We start from the raw sequence: 12595 nt of genomic DNA on the forward strand, positions 1-12595 counted from the left end.
TACAAGAGTAATATAGTATGAAAGTCGAACCTTACACTTGGTCATCCGTTAGTGATTTTCATATACTTATGCACAAAACTGTAACTGATTTAAGACATTGTTTAACATTGAAATGTTTTCATCTCTTTTATTCAATTTGAGAAGAAAAAAAGAAAGAAAACCCACAAAATTTCTTCTAGCAGTAATTTGCTTATCTTCTCCTGCACGTTCCCAGCATGAGATGGTGATGTTAAAGTAGAGAGCCAAATATTACAATATTATTACTATAGCTATATTATAAAAAAATGAACATTCACGGAAAAACCCACAGATGACTATCTTAGCAGTTGAAGCAAGGCATTGAAGGCTAATTCAGGACTGCAGGAAGCAGCCTGTAGTCTCAGCCTAAACATTCTGGTGCTCAGTAACACCTCTGACAAAAGACCACAAAGCACCTGAGAGGACTATCTTGGAACTACCCATGTACCAGGAATCCTCTTGGATTCAGGTGTCATTTATACAACTTGGGACAGGCAGGCTGTTCCAACTGCAATAGGCTTTCTCAACTATTTAATTCCTAGTTGGCCAAATTATATCGTTACCCTTTAAGTCCCTGTACTTGTCTCATCGCTGCTGTATAGAGGAATTGTGACACCAGAAACACCCGAAACACCCAAAAGGTCTTTCTTAGATAAAGTATGTGGAAGTGTATGTTCTGGAAAGTCCCAATAATACCTGTGAAAGAGCATTACAATACAGCCTGTTGTGTTGATATTCCATGTACTAATCAGTCCCTAAGTAATTGTTGACACCATAGAGCACAGCAGCTCTGAAGGGAAATTACCAGCACGTAAGTTACTTCTGCTGGAAACAGACTTAGCATTTAGAATATTTTCATCGAAACTTTCCAGCTCATTAACCTTTTTGTATCAGAAAAAATACTGATATCCAGCCGGGATGAACTCATGAATCATTTAATTTGTTTCAAGTCTGCCCCAATAAGATCAGGAGAAAAACTGAATGGAGGCTCTCAGATGTTTATTTTTAACTGACTATCTTTGCCATAAATATAATGATGATTTTTCTTTAATTTAGTGGTAATTATAGTTTACATTAACCAAGCAGCCTTACAAATCGAGATAAAAATTTTACCGAGATATGGAGAGACAGTACCTGCAACTTGTTGATCAAAGAGCAATGTTCCGGAAACGTGGCAAAGGGGAAAAAGTTGCAAACATCATATCTGAATGAAAGCATAAGGCATTTTACATTAGCAGAAGGTAATTATTCACACTGGAATTTAAGAAGGACATCACCCTCTACTATGTCTGAAAAATATTCCTTCAGACATTTGAGCTCTCGTGCATGAGTAGGATGCAGGTGCCTGTTCAACAAAACAGAAAACTCTCCGATAGTGCAATGCTCTCAGTGTCATGATGGGCTTGTGACAGAGGGAGTAGTGCTGCCAATTGAATCATCAATACTACTTTTTGTACTACAAATCTGTTCACTGAAACCTCATCAGCTAATTTTACACAGCCCCTATGTAATTTGTCTCGCCATAATGCTCCAGGGATTTGTCCTGAGCAAAAGAGGGGAAAATACACCTGAAAAATACCCTCCGTTCAGGTGGTTACAGCCTGGAGCAGGTGTGCAGTCTTCAAAGACACACTCCTGGCTATTATAAAGATTATTCACTCTGACTTGTGACTAGGAAGCAAAACCCTCAAGAAAGAACCAAACTGGCAAGTAAAGATGATGTGAAAGTCAGAGGGCCGAGAAACCTGTTCAGTCTTTAACTGGGGAATCGCTGTTAAGGTCTGGAGTGAAATGGCATGGAAACTTCCCTTTACAGGTGATGTACTCTTCAAGAAGCTTTAGGAATTGTGGTATCTAAATCTTCTCACTTCACTTACATACAGAGGTACAATAGCTAGCTGTTAAAATTGAAGTGTTGCCTCCCAGGCAGCAGGTGCATGCTCAGCAGCTGGGCTTTTAAGGAACGAAGTATTTTCCAAAACTTGCAGTGATAAGGGTTTAAGACCTTGCAGTGTGTGCCTAAGCCCATGTTGTTTGTAGCAGACGATGTCCGTTCAGTCAATTTAGGCTCAGCAGTAGATAGTGTCCTGCCTCGACTCTACTGACCATACTTCACAGCAAAGCGCTTCTACCTGATGTCTTTTAAAAAGGTAGTAAGTCCCACTGCTATTTTTTTTTTTTTTTTTTTTTTTTTTTTGTAGAGCCCAGTATAGTTAATGTGCTCTGAGAACATCTGCGGAGTCAAGCCCCGGAAGTAGGACAGACAGATAAGGATGGACCTTAGTGTATGGATTGTGACAGTGCTTTTACATGAGATAAATACTCTAACAGAGGTGTTCCTGGGCATGGGCCAAAGCAGATCTTTAAGCACCTGAGCAGCTGAGGGCCAAAAGCCTTGAGAAGTAGGTATCAGTATAGAAAAGAATTTAAGAATTGAAACTTTTGGTCAAAATCCCAGCATATAAGCCTCTTTTTCAATCGGAGCATTTAAACCATTTGCTAAAGAATCTCTGGTCATCCTGACCTCACACTTGCTTCCATGAAATGATACCCAATGGTGGCTGGAATGGACACAGGGTGACACCCAGGTGACACCAGTCATGTCAGATGAGATGACATGAAAAAATCCCTCCCTCAGTTCACATATGTTGATGTGGAAATAAATTAGGGAATTATCTAGCTGCAGAGAAATGGCAGAGTACACTACTTCCAGGTTTTGATTTTACTACACTGACACCAAATTGTCAAGTCCTAAAAAAAAAAAAAAAAAGGAAAAGAACCAAGGGAATCAGTAATCCCTTTTTCTGTAAATAGTGTCAGGATTTGATTAGCTTGAAAGTTGAAGAAAAGATACTCCAATATTTATAAAGCAAATATGTTTACCTTGTATGTTAGGAAACATGACCAGATTCCACTTTGCTGATCCTCTATTAAGAACCATTTATTTTTGAGTCCATAAAGAAATTCACTGACTTTCAGAAAGTGTAAAATACTTAGAATGTTATTCTGTTTCTTCTCAGGAGACTTATACTGCATTTATAGCGAGAAGAGACAGAGGAGATGGACAGAAGTGACACACTGAATGAGATTTAATTTTATGGGGATTTAAGTGCCTAATTCCCATAGGTTTCTTTGAAAACTATTTATTTAATAAATGTATTCAGTAAGTTCAGACTTCTGCATTAATATATTTTAAGACTATGGGCCATTAGATAATCTACCCTGTCTACCTGTATTATACCGGCTATAAAACTTCATCTGGTAACTCCCCCAGTAAGCTCAATAATTTGTGCTTTGTGAATAAATATCTTTGAGAAAGAAAAAAATCCTTTCTGGAGCTGAAGAAATCCATAGAGAGAAGAACTACAGCTTCACTTGATATGTATTCCTCTTATTACTCATTCCCATGGCTAAACTTTTTCCTTGATCTCTTGACTGAATTTATGCAGCGTCAACATTCAGTCTTCAGCTCTTTTTAGGCCTTTTGCTGTAATCATAATAAACGTATTTTGGACCTTAAGCTCTATCTTGGACATGTTATGTGCTACCTTTTTTAAAATTAGCTATTGTCCGGTCATTTCTGGAATGAAACTGTTGATGTATTTAAAAAAAAAAAAAAAAGATTCATGCAAGGAGATTTCAACCTACAGGTTCTTCACAGTTTTCAGAAAAGCCAGGACTTCTTGTTTACATATTTCTCACCAACCTGCTTATCATCTTGAATAAGCAACTTCTGAACGTCCAAGAGGCACTGAAGATGCCTGTGTAAACATTTCTGGAATGACTCTTAGCAAGTGGCTATTCACAGATGTAGTCAAAACACTTTATCTCTCTGAACATTCTTGCCAATAAAATGTTCTTAGCTGAGTTTAAAAAAAAGATTTAAAAAAGCACAGAGAAGCACTATGGACACTCTCAAAGTAACATGTGGTATTTGTGTGCATATATTTCACAGACTGTTTAAACAGTCTACTATTTGCTTAATTTTTCCTGACATTGGCACAACTGTAGTTGTATTTGCCACGACCACGAGAAAACCTGTAGATACACTGCCCAAAGAGCTAACTTGGACTCCAGATACTACTACCACTGCCATGTTCTGAAATGAGATATTCTGTGACAGTCCTGTCACTCGCTACCAGGAGCATCCCTCGCTTAATCAACAAGAAGTTATACTCTTAAGCAGAGACAGCAGGGTATCCCCCATGCCTGCTTACTCAGGGGGAATGTCATTACTGGATTTGTCAATTCTTTCCCCTTTGTAGCAGTATCTTGATACCTTTTTTGTTCTTGTACATGTTACTCGAGTTACCATACCAAAACCACATTGTGAGTATCTCATATTTTCAAAATAGCACGATTCCCAGTTTCAGAGAGAGCTTAAAGCATGTGTAAAACAATTTTTAGAAACAAAATTTAAACATGTGACAGTAAAGTATACACTTCTCCTGCAGAAATTCTATGCCAAGCTGCAAACTAAGTGCAAATTAAGAGGATGTGTTGCATGTATGTTTACCTCTATTAAGTTACATTTTTTAGAAAGGTCTTTTCTTTCATCCACTAAGAACTATCAGAGTTTTAAGTGCTGTGGAAAACAATGTGCACAATGGAAGAATTTCAGCCACAGGCTTCTCTAGTTACCTTCTCTAGTGGTCTTTTTAAGTTTCTTCTTGCTCTTTCCCATCCTTATCTGCCACCTGGCACTCTTCTGTTAGCACTGGAAAAGCATTCTAAGCTTGCCAATAGCATCACTTGAGTGACAGGCTTTGAAAATTTAAACACTCCACAAAAACATCCTTTTCCTCTGGAAAAACGGAATTTGACATCTCTATATTTCTTGGGGTTCTGATGTAAACTCTGCTCCATGGAGCACAAGGCCATGGGCAGTGACTTAGCCCAGCAGATCTAAAAGGGTTTTATTCATACTTTCAGAAGCAAAAGTAAGTGTTTGTTTTCGTTCTTTTTTTTCCAAATACTGCTCCACTGCTTTCCCAGGGCAATTTTAGATTTCTGACTTTCACATGTTGAAGTAATTGCGTTTATGACTTTCTACGCACATATGATTTATACACAGAACTCCTGGTAATAAAAAAAATATTCATTATTTTTTAACCTAAAGGTTTGCCTTCAACTGCTAGATACCTGCATTTGTCAATTATAGCTTGTTAACTCCACTAGAGACCTTTCTCAAGATATTTTGAAAACAATTTTCCATTGGAAAAATGTCAGTTTTTAAAATAAACTTTTTTCTCTTGGCCAAGATATATCAAGTATAAGAAAACATTAACAAAAGGGATATTGATCAAATCCAGAATGAAGTTTCTGATCAAAAACCAGGAAGTCTGTTGCCAAATTTTTACATCACATGTATCTAAAAACCCTGCTTTGTATGGTTCGGAAAAAGACTTTGTGGTCAAGTTCCCCACCTCAGTATCTTATGCTTTAAAGTAGGAAGTAACTTCTGACTTTTCTAACAGAAAGGTTTCTTCAAATTATTTTAACATAATTTTTATGCAAAATGAAAACAAGTTTTTAAAATCTTTGCTTTTTTGTTGAAAGAATAACTGTTCTCTGCACAATTCCTGTTTAAAAAAAATAAAAGGCATTATAGCGACCCCATAAAATGGCCTTGCAAAGGTTAGTTCTGTACTCAACAAGAATTGACTGCACATACTGTACAATAAGCCAAAAGCACCTTGCTTTTCCTGTGTTTTGCAGTCAAATTGCTCTTTCATCTGAGTTACTAAATTCATTGAAACCAGAAAGTCACATCCCTCACTGAAAGACAAGGACTCTGTTGCTCACAAGTGATTTTTAGGAGAGTGTGTTGGGTTTTATGCAATATCTGCCCCTCAAAAGTCATTCTTGCTATGAAAAAATCCATTGGAATTCACTGTACAGCCTTCCCTGAAAAAAAGAAAAAAAGAATACCACTTTCTAATCTCAGCGTCTTTGGTTCTTTTAAAACCAAAGGCCATCTCAAATCCCATGGTACAAGCTTCTCTGTTGACATCTCCCTCATAAATCCACAGCACCACCACTGAGTTCAAGGATTCAGTGTAATCTGCCTGGATTCAAGGGAATCGGCCTACTGGTCTACTAAACTGGTGAAATATAACCAATTTTTTCCTTAGCTGTGATTAAAAACTACAACGACATTGAGCAGATTGCTTCTACTTCTTCCATGGACTTCAGTCCTTGGGACAGCTGTGTGCATCTGCCAGTAGTTTTAATAGATCTAGTTTCCAAGCAAACTGTTCAGGTTAATGACAGGGGAAAAAAGGTTAAAAAAAAAAAAAAATAAACCCAAACCAACAATACAAGATACAAAGACTGAGTTTAGGAACACCAGTATAAATTGGTCCAGAATAACTCAGGGCAAAGACCAACCCTCTGCACTCCCTAGGTGCTAAGTACCTATTTCCATCAGACACTTAACTTCCAAACAGCTCAGGATTAGGTGCTACTTTAGAGACTTTCTCTCAAGCAATGCCAGTATTGTAGGAGTCCAATATTTTCACTATACTAAAGAACTGCTGAGGGGATAGGGCAGTCACTCCAAAACTACTGAATCCAAGAGCAGCCTTTCTCCTGGCTCCCACGAGTACTGGGCACAGCCCATCTCCCAACAAGTATGTGCTCCTTGAAGAGAAAGTGCTCTACTACCCCTTCCTCATGAAATGCATCCATTCTTGCTTTTTGGCAATTACTGCAAAGTTTGGGGCAGTTACCCTGGTGCTGGCTGGACTAGTTTAATAACAGCCTGCAGTGTTTATTAGCAGAGAGAAACAGTTACTTCTCCAGCATTCCTGGGGGTTTGTTTTGCCAGGAATTCCTGCTCACACAACAGATTTCAACATTCCTCTTTTAAGACGGGAACAAACAACTGAACCTACTGAGAGTACCCTTTGTCAGAGCTTGGTTGTGCTTTTCTAATAAAACACAGATGATTTATAATATGTTCACATGAGAGACACATTTGGCACATAAAGCAGTTCAAGTGCAAGATTCTTGGGTGCCAGAAAGAGGTTTCTTGTGATTTCACAACAAAGATCTTCTGTTACTGCCCAGAACAGTCAGGGAACTTTTCTGTACAGCACTAAAACAGTAAGATATTCTCACTGGTTAATAGTCACAACCTATTTCTCGGGGTGTACAGCAGCAAACCCACAATAACTTCAATTGTTCTGCCATGAGACAAATCCCCAAGAATTGCTGGGCGGCCAAAGAGCTACAGGGTACCAACAGCTACGTCCATGGCATGGCTAGAATAACTCATTTGTGTGTCACTGGTTCTATAAGCAAGGCTTGGGGATGGATTTGGGCACCCAAAATGCCTTACCTGCCCAGTGGAAGCACTGCCAGGATAGGGGTGGCTGCCATAGCACTGACATTCTCCCAGGAGGGCAGTTTCCAGCATCACTGAATTAGCCTGGACAAAGACTTCATAGGCAAGGCATTAGGCACTCTTTCTGTCCCACTCTTACTTTTAGCTCTCTATTAGTTGACTCAGCAGTTACAGGTAGTTTTTTAATTCTCTCTACCGTCGCACCATGCAGTTTGACTACAGAGCCAGCAGCCTATGTCCAACCGGCTCCATTCAGTGAATCAGGTCAGGTGGAGGAGCAACCATCACAAAAGGAGGCTAGAAAGAATCAATCCTCAAACAAATATGGAGTCAAAAAGACCTAGAAGGAGCCTTACTTCTTTATTCTCTTACATTTTTTCCAGACTTTCAATGTGACAGAAATAGTTCCCCCCCTGCCCTTGTGTATTTAACTCTTTCAGTATCCTGATAGAACTGCATTGGGAAAGCAAATTGCTGAGGGCCAGACATCAAGCTGAGCATCCAGGTGAATGTTTAATTCTATAGGTTATTTACACAAGTGCCCCCCACAGCAGAGACTGCTAGAATGGATAATTACAAAGAAAAGATGTTTGACCTCACTGAGGTCTGGGTCATTTTTACTGTATGGCTTACCTTTCCGGTACTCACTAAAGCTTTGTAACAACTCACGATGTCACCAATAAGAGCAGACCTGTAAAACTGGAATAACCATGCATCAGCCATCCCCAGTACCAAAATCTGTTTGAAATGAGCTTTAGGGAAAACACTTGTAATGCAGGCCACAGTCACATTTCTTAAGTAAAACACAGACTAACAGAATAAGTGACTTTATGATAGATAAGAATTCATGCTGACAAAATTACTTTTGCAATGTTCACCCAAGAGAACAGGAAAAAACCAGTCCTGTGGGATAAAAAACATTGATCATTTTAGCAAGTTTCATAAGCTGTGTGTTTCATATGCTATTTGTGTTACTCACTCCTCTACATTTATATACAAAACATACACAGAAAAAATAAAGCTTTTCCAGCTTTCTGAGGAACAATAGACAGGCCATACATTTTAAACATGAAGTATGTTTTTAAATTAGATTTGTTTCTGTTGACTACAAGGCTGAATATACTTTGCATAGCATTTCAAAGCATGGCAGCAAACCATTAGAAGCAAGCTAATTACAAAAAAAAAAATGTAATAGAGATTAAATCAGACTAACAAGGAAATAATTTATTACAGTCCATTTAAACTCTAATCATATCAAAACTTTGTCCTTTGTTACTTATCAGTACTCAAATGGGAAGCAGTTAGTTTTGCTGCACACAACAAAGCTGCAGTGAAAGAAAACATCAGTCCATGTGATAGCTCATACTGTTTCCTCTTTCGCTTACAAACAGAGCATTTAAACATGGTAGAATGATGGTTCAGCAGGCTCAAATGAGCCTACATCATTCATTTAATGCCTGAGATAAATCATCCATCCTTCAGCTAATCAGGTTTCAGTAAGAGTCCCACAGTTGTCAAATTACATGTATGAAGCATGCAGAATACATGGCCTTTTATTTATAATACATGCAGCAGCTAAAAATGGTTCGACGCCATCAATTAAAAAAGTAAATCACTGTGCTCTACCAGTTTGCCTCAGGCACCACCTCCGTATCACCTGTCATAGACACTCATAATGTCTGAGCCAAACAACAACTAAAAGTAAGAAATAAAACTGTCACCCAAATATTTCAGCTAAGGTCTTAATTCCAAGATTTCCCATTAAAAAATAAGAGAAGCCAAACAAAACTGACCAGAGAGTAAGGACTTTACACAACTGAACTTCAGAATAAGCACTTTACACAAATGAATTCCCTGTGAGATTTCATATCAACTGTACATCATCTTTCAGGGGGAAAAATGGAAATAAAAGCTACATATTGTGTCCAGATTAGAACACAGCTCTGAGCTGTTGAGTCTATTGCCAAATGCCTTCAAATCTGACCTATCAGAAAAACAGAGGAAGCATTTCATGCGAAATTTAGAAGCTGCTACTTCACAGACCAATTTATTGCTTTGCTATTCACTTTAAACAGATTTTTTTTTTCCATGCTCCTTCTTTTATAAACCTAAGGAACATTCTCAAGCAGGTCTGTCATTGTATTTATTTGAAAAGTGTTTTAAGACAATAATGGGAAGGCAGCAAGGGTAATAAAGTTTTAATATAACTGTAATGGTAAATTTTGAGGTAAGAATTGTTTATTTGAAAAATACACATTCCTGTTTATAACTTCTCGTGTAAGACAGTGTGCCCAATTCCATTGCTTATTTTTAATGAACCCTGAAGTTAAAGTAGCTTTCTACCTCACCATTTCAGCACTGCGTACCAACAGCTGATGCAAGTGCCTCTGAATACGTTTGATGTAGTAATTATCACAGGTATTAATCACCTTTGAATCTAAATGGGATTTTTTTTGCATAGCACTAATGGAAAGGGCTCTTTGCTAAGTTATTTCAAACATGGACTAGACTGGACGGTTTAACACGTCTGTTGTGCTAGCAAAATTCTAGGACATGTCTGTGTCTGTCATGCTGCCACTTACTGAATTTCATCTCAGTTTGCTGTGGAGCTTCTCCAACTTTGGCTGAAAGTTATTCTGAAGAACGCTCATTTGGCTTAAAAAATGTAGTTAAAGTTAAATTTGCATCTGCTAACATTGTCTGGGTGCTGAGTGCCATCCCTAAAATACCACAAGAGAATAAATTCATAGGAGAGTCTTGGGGATTTCAGAGACCTAAATTTTAAATGAACTTCTACACTGTGAAATGCAGACCCTTCAAACTAGCCACCTCAACATGAGGACAGTTAAGTGCTCAACAGCTGAGGGCTCAAAAATTCCTTGAGCAGGGATTTAGATTGTCGGTGTGGTAGATATTGCTGAAGGAGAGGGTAATTTAAGCTGCATTTCTTGTTAGTATCCTAATGTTCTGAGAGATTCACAACACTAAGCTCTTTCTTTCAAATGCCAGGAACCCGTCAAGTTGTTCCAAACACCGGAGGAGCTGATAGTCAATAGTTCAGCAGTGGGATTACTCACCAGGAGTGTGGGAGCAGAATGCTGCCAACTGAGCCAAGCAGCATCCTGGCATGGGGAATTTCTCACTCATGCTTTTCAGAGGTATTCCACTTCACCCAGTACACAGGCTAAAGACTCACCAGAAAGGCAGAGAGGCAGTGATGACTTCTGCAGAGTACCTTCCTCCTTTCAAATGCTGACCTCTCACAGGTGAACCCTACACCTTCTTCACTTGGCCATTGCAAGCCAGCTAGCCCTCCTTCATCATCACAAATGGAAATACTATATTTTCCTTATTTGTGCCTTTCCCCTTCCTGCCTCTACCCTCCAGATATTCCCCATCGGTTGGAAAATACTGATTTAGTGATTAGAGCGTTAATTGGCACAGAGGCAGGAAGCCAGCTCTCACACCTCCAAGTGATTATCCTGAACTAAAAGCAACAGACTCGTGCATTTTCATTTTCTTGTTCTAGGCCAGTGCACTGTTAATTATTTCATGCCTGAGCACATCTGTTGACTCGAGATTTCCAGGTAAAGTCGGTGAATATTTTGTGAACCTTGGCAGGGCTTAGGCCCTAGTCTCCTGCCAAGTACCTCAATGCTGTGAAGACTTTGGTGGCTGTAACAATGCACCAGCAGCTTTCCCAGAGGAAAGATGATGCAGAAGAACTTTTAGTCACATGCAGGGTTAGGCATGAATTTTGTTCATGACAGTGGGTGTCTACAAAATTAACTAGCTGCCCTGTCAATCCAGCTCCTGACACCTCAATCAAGTACGTACAAATGAGACAGTAGGACACCGCTATTGCAATTTGTGCACATGAAAGGTTCAGCTTCATTTAAATACTCAAACATAACTGGGGAATCTTATTGTTCTACTTTTTCCCTGAAGATCCACATGATCGCATTCTTCATCTGCATAATTTGCCTGCATTTCCCCGGTGACTGACGCAGGAGCTGTCCGTACCAGAGGCGCGCTCCTCTGAGCTGGGCTTCGCTGTTTGGCAGTGATTGAGATGTCTGGAATAAGAAAAAAGACTCTGTCAGCAATACAATACTCATGACGTGTTCCATCTTCAGAACTTTCCCCCCCCAAAGTCTCACAGTGAACGATGCAATTAAAATTTTGGAATTGCAGGGGTGGTGATTGAGTGCTCAACTTCTCATTTTCTCTGGCAGCTACTCAACCCCTTTGTCCAATTATGGCAGGAACCAAATGAATTGCAAGTGAAATATGTTTTCCCCAGAGCATTTCCATTTTATCAATACATGCTTCAGGTTCTGAGAACACATTAGCAGCATTGTGTCTTTCACAGACATTATTTCAAATTATTATTTTCTTCTGAAAAAAGAGAACTATCTAATTACAACCAAAGAAACACAAAAGGAAGTGGCCTTGAACACAGCGTTCCTATCTCTTGAAAATAAAAATCCAGCAAGATCAACTGAATTGTGTTTACAGCACCACAAAAGTTTTGGATATTTACTTTACACTTTCAATAAATATTTTTGTGATATGATTCACGTTCACTGCTATTTCTCATTGTTTTGAACATAGTTTAAATTTACTTTTTGACAAAATATGTCTAATATCATAACCACTGAAGAATATCACAATCGTTTTCACAAGTTGGTAGTTTATTTTAGTAGCATCATCTCTATTTTTTTTCAGAATTTGTAGGAATGGTGTTTGTGTACATTTAGTGTGTACACATACAGGCACAGGAGGAGCTGGCATTGAAACCCCACTGGTAAGTTCTGTTGAAAAGCATTTGAAATTAATTAGACTTAGTCAGGCATCAAAAGTCTTAGGTGTTTTGCTGAACAGAAAGGGGGTGTTCCCATGCATACACACGATTAAATTTGGTATACTGGAAGGAAAAGCAGCACATATAGATGACTCAGAGTATCAATGTATGCAGAAGTGGATTCCTGGGTCATCAAATTCAGTCCACCATGGTTAATTACTTGTTATAAACCTTCAAAGGTCCATCCTAAAGTGATTTAGGATTTTTGTCCACAGTATCTATTAAGGTATTCTACAATTCCTCTGCAATGACGATTAGAAACCTTCTTATAATTTCCACAGTAAACACAGGATGACAAATTAAATTCTGATTGGTTTTGTGCTAATACATCCTCTTTTTTAAATCACTTCTCCTCTTGTTTTTTC

Source organism: Vanellus vanellus (assembly GCF_965231255.1).
Source record: "Vanellus vanellus genome assembly, chromosome: 4".
Classification (NCBI taxonomy): domain Eukaryota; kingdom Metazoa; phylum Chordata; class Aves; order Charadriiformes; family Charadriidae; genus Vanellus; species Vanellus vanellus.